At 24.4% G+C, this 5545-nt stretch overlaps 2 long non-coding RNA genes across 4 annotated transcripts; one reads left to right on the forward strand and one right to left on the reverse strand.

Annotated features, from left to right (window-relative positions):
* The first annotated feature begins 304 nt into the window (after positions 1-304).
* Positions 305-3895, forward strand: LOC107993763 (uncharacterized). Its single transcript, XR_001765165.3, has 4 exons — positions 305-476; positions 1783-2013; positions 2559-3054; positions 3115-3895. It is a non-coding gene; the product is annotated as an uncharacterized LOC107993763 (long non-coding RNA).
* Positions 3562-5544, reverse strand: LOC107993764 (uncharacterized). 3 transcript variants are annotated; one of them, XR_003696561.2, is made up of 4 exons: positions 5373-5544; positions 5188-5302; positions 4220-4364; positions 3562-4131 (listed from the first exon to the last, which is right to left on the reverse strand). It is a non-coding gene; the product is annotated as an uncharacterized LOC107993764 (long non-coding RNA). The 3 variants fall into 3 exon arrangements; XR_001765166.3 differs by having other exon boundaries at positions 3562-3652; positions 3940-4364; XR_009830161.1 differs by having other exon boundaries at positions 3562-4458.
* Between the last annotated feature and the right edge of the window lies 1 nt (position 5545).

Here is a 5545-nt window from a genome sequence, read left to right on the forward strand (position 1 = left end):
AGATATTATAGAGTAGATATCAATAAAGTAAACTGTGATTATAATAAAATATAAAAATATTTTTTTAAAAACACTCAAAAGATGACACTGATCTTTAATTCTTATTTTATTTTATTTTGTCTTTGAAAAAATTTTTTTGACATTCGAGAGATGGCGCTCACTGTTAATTCTTATTTACCTTATGGCTTTTAGAGAGAGATATTTTTGATACTCAAGAGATGGCGCTAAATGTCACTTTTATTCAATCTCTATCTTTTTCCCTCTATTTTCTATCCTTTTTTATGTGTTTCATTTACGGCACTCTGAAGATGGCGCTGATTTCACAATTTTTAACCTATCTCTGTTCTTGTCTTATTATTTACTCTCTTTGTCTATATTTAGTATATAAAATTAATTTTGTAAGGATAATGTAAATACTTGTAACAATCTAAACTGAAAATATCGAAGTTTTTTTTAATAAGAAGAAAAAAATAATGGTTTGTACATTTTTATATATCGTGTATATATTTTATATTCAATATTTTTGTATTTCTATCGGCATTTTAGAAATGTAATAATAATATAAAATTTCATAATTATTCTATGATTATATATATTAATTTTAATAATTACAAATTTTTTACTTATCAAACTTACTGATAAATAAAAATTATTTCTTTTATTAATTGTTTTTCTAATATATTTACATTGTAAACTGTTTGATGAAAATTATGTTAAAATATAAAATCTAACCTAAAGTAGATCTAAAATAATATTGTAAATCTATAATAGTATAAATTTAAAAAATGATTTGATTAATTTTTATATTTTTACTAAAAAATATATATTTTTCATAAAACATAAATTCAAAAGTATGAAAAATTAATTAGAACAATAAATTTAATAATTATTTCATTTTTACAAATCAATTATTCCTTTTTGAAATTAAAAATAATAAAATATGAAAGAATGTTTTAATCATATTAAAATTAATATTTATGTTAATTTATGTACTTGGTATATCTTACCATAAATTCTTTTATTTATTTATTTATTATATTCGATACTGATCATGATGCTTATCTTACGTTAACATATTTATGTTCCATCGATCTGCAAAAAATTGTAATAAAAAGTAGATATAAAAATATATTTCTTATGGTACTTTTATTTTTCGATTGATATGCATTTCATAAGAATGAAATCTAATGAAATAGGAATAAACGTAGAATCTAACTTTTGTCTTTGAAAATATATGAGGTAATACAAAAATGATTAAAAAATAATAATCGAGTTAATTCGTGCAACGATTACTTAATCAATCCTTGATTTTTAATTTATTATAAAATATTGTCTGCATTATCTCGTTATCATTGAATATCCTAGCTTGAAAAGAATAATGTTAAAAGATTATATTTGTAAAAATTATAATGTAAAATTTATAATTTCAAGGTTGTGAATACATTCTCTTGCTAATGCTTGAACAACCGGTTTTCTCGGATTCTACTAATAGTCTGACAAAGTAGCATCTCTTTCACAACTTAAATACAAAAGAAAATTAAATTTCAAGTTTATTTAGAATTATAGATGTTGAAACAAATCATAAGATAAGTCATTTTTATTTAAAAATCTGTAAAATCTTTTGATGAATCGAATTGAAATAAATATATCTATAAATAAATAAAATAAGTCTGTAATATATAATATCGATTCTAACTTTAGATTTATTTGAACATTCTCTTTCAAAGTATTATAATATTTAATATTGAATATTAACATTAAATCGAGCCGGTCTTATTTCAGATTGGTTACTCGGCAAAAGGGCCGAATTCACTTTCACAAACTGGTGCGAGTAAAGTGAAGGACTTTTTTTCCGAAACGAAATCTGCACCTGATTGCACCTGAAACATTACCAATTCAAAGGATAAACTCGAGTATATTGGTTTAGTAGAATTTTTTTCACCAATAACAAATGTCTTTGTTCAAAAATTGAAACGTTGATGAATAACTTGTAATGGTGTGATGTGCTGAGTCGTGAGTAATATAACCTTCACCCTTGCCTCGTTTCACCGACTAGTCATTTCTCTTTCGATAGCCAACTAATTATTAACACCGTAGTCTTTCTGGTTGCTAATCTTTATATGGTAATGAAATTACAAAAAAAGAAAAGAAGAAATTTTTTTCATTGTTAATTTAATTTCTTTCGATTTGTTTTTCTTCAAGTGTTATTAGAGAAGTCAACTATTCAAGATTCCAGATTATTATATTATTGAAAAGAAAATGATGAGATTGCGGAAGAAAATTGTCAGATAAAATGTTTTATGTTTTTTTAAAATTTAACACGTTTTTTCGATATCACATTTTTTTTTACAATGTACGACTTATCAAAAAGTTATCAAAATAAAAATATACTTTCAAATTCCCAAAGTTTAATAATAATTAAATAGCTATACTTCACAAACTTTTTTATTTAATTTTTTATACAAAACATTTTTGTTTCTCGCATACTCTCGCATAAAAAAATTGAATCATACATATCATATCGATATATTAATATTAATAACGAAATATATTTTCAGATTCAAGAAATCGGACAATAGTATGCACAAATCAAAAGATATAAATGAAGAAAGAAAAAAGAAAATCGAAGAAAATCACGTAACGAGTCGTAGTGTTATTTAACCTCGATTAAACGTTCTTTTGCATCGAGTCGATTCGCACGATATCCATAGTCATTTCTTTTCCGGCCAGTCGTGGTATCAGAACTTTCACGCTCGAAATGTTGGCCAGCCATTGCGAAATCAGATGATATTTACACAACCGTGTCGACTTTTCTCACTCGTTCACTTTAATAAACGCGGGCTAATTATCGTAGAAATTTTAACTATTATAACAATTCTTGCAGGAAGAGTTGCAGTTGGACTACATGTCGGATGGGTCATTATATTCCTCAAGGTTGGATCGTCGGAATATATGTATATACTACATGTGTGTAAAATAGATCTTGAGAGAGGATGTATCTTGCTGCTATGCACATCTTAATTAAATACATTTATCGTTCAATATGTTTCGCAAGTAAGAAATCCGAGTATGTGATTTATTTTTGGAAGATAAATTGAATTATTCGTGTTACAGTGTCGAATAAATAAAAATCTATTTCACGAAACGATTTTGCAAGTGGAAAAATTTTGATGAGAAATATAAAAAAAAAATTTAAAATAGATTTATGGATTGTGTTATTGCCTCGATAAAATGTGGATATTAAAGATTGAGTAATTGATAAATGGAAGATTACAATTTTTTTGGATTTTTAGCAATTTTCATTATAATCCGTTAAGAATTAAGTGAAAGTATCTAAATAATCCGTAAATGAAATATTATTAAGAAATATATGTAATATGATATATATATTATATATATCACTTTGTCAAAGTATAAAAAATACATTAGAATAATGGATACTTTACACAAGTCTATTACACAAATCACATGAATTAATTTTTTTTTAATTTTTATGAATAGCGATATGAGCTTTTACATTTTAAAATTCAGAATCTATTGACATAATTACCAATTTTGTAGAAACTTCTGTTGTCAACTGAATGTGAATCCCTTTCACCAGCAATCTGCATGCTTATGTAATTCACAGCGAATTATTGAAGTGGTCAATATCCTTAAACAAAGTTAATCTCTAAAATAATAAGTAAAGTAATAAGTATAAAATAAATGAAATGAATTAAAAATAATGAATTATAATCAAATTTCATCAAAATATATATATTAAATTATCATATATTACAAATAATCAAATCTTACAAAAATATAGAAAATATGAAAGAATAAAATTATTATTATATATTAATTAAAAGTATAATTTTATTCAATTAACAAATAATAACAATTTTTAAATTGAACATATAAGTATTATTAATATTAAAGAAATACTATTATCATAATTACTGTTATGTAAAAATTTCTCTAGGTATTAAGTGGTGGTATCCTTTCTCAAGATAATTTTCTAAATAAACGGCAAACTAGCAATGAGAAGGTGACTAATAAAAAGATCGTTGATTCCATTTAGAACAAATGAACGTGAGAACGGAAACAAGGGCCGAAGGTGCCACGGTTTAGGCTTCATTGTTATCCAAGAAACTGCGGGAAGAAGAGCTATCGTAAGAAGGAAGCTTACGCGTAATGAGGCAAATCAGATCAGCTGATTACGAAATGTGAGATCGCTTACCATTTCTTGCAACAAACTCGATAAAGTTTCAAAAGTGAAACGATTACCACATTTCTTATTCCCTGTTTTGTCGTGTACATATTTACGATGTTTTTGTGTCACCTCGATTACCGTGGTAATATTTTTTTAAGTATATATCGATATTCTGCAATTCAAAAAATTTTAGAATTTTTCTTCTTATTGTGAGAATAAATATTTAATCAATGTCAAATATTGCACATAATCCAATCTATGTTGTCCTATAAATCAATAATAAAATCAATTTATATATTTATAAAAATAAAAATAATAAGAAAAAATTTATTTGAATTGAAATATTTTTCTATATTTTATAGAATTATTCGTAAATAAATTAAATAATAAACTTAGAAATTTAATAAATTTTCTAATAGATAGTAATTTAATATTTTATTAAAAAAATTTATAAAAAGTGAAGTACATATATGCAAATGAATTATGTAGATTATATGGATATTTATTTTCAAGTATATACTTCTTTATATCAAGAAAAACAAATTTATCCTTTTGTTAAAAAATTGAAAGTACGAATGCGTAATAGGAAATGATCTTATCATGTTCCAGTTAGTCATGCATCTGTCATTTAATGTCACACGTTATTTTAATATAAAATAATCACTATAATAAAATTGTTCATTTTTAAATCATATATAAATTCAATCAAAATCATATATAAATTGGAAATTTTCATTTTTGTAAATATAAAAAAATCCATTATTTAATTAATATAAATAGTAAATATGATTAAATATTAAATAATTATTTTATTTAATATTATTTTTGAAAAATAAATGATACTTTATGATACTTTGTATTTCTATATTTTTGATCATTTAATATTTGATTATTACAAGATTTATATTTTTATTTAATTAAAATTTATATGTATAATCCATAATTTTATTTTTTCTAAACGAAGAAAACTATAAATAATGTACTTTATTTCTTACCTGCCATCTTTTTCCTATCATTTTCTTCATCTTCATCATAAATCGACTTCAAATATAGATTTTTCAACAGAAAACTTGTTCTTCCCTGTGGTATCCAAAGATAAAATGGAAACGCCTATACCATTTAAGGATTCGTATGATTCAGACAAGGATTGATCTTGTCAAAAAAAATGAAAAAAGGATACATCTTATCTATCGTTTACCACCCACCGTGAGGTTAGAACTTTCGTGTCCCTCCCCTTTCTGTCATCTCCCACCCTCACTTTACGAGCAATGTATACATGATGCACACGCACGCACACACTCGTTTATTAGCGCCTTATGAGTATACGATATTCTACACACACGCGCGCGCATT

This window comes from Apis cerana, linkage group LG6, assembly GCF_029169275.1.
Source record: "Apis cerana isolate GH-2021 linkage group LG6, AcerK_1.0, whole genome shotgun sequence".
Classification (NCBI taxonomy): Eukaryota; Metazoa; Arthropoda; class Insecta; order Hymenoptera; family Apidae; genus Apis; species Apis cerana.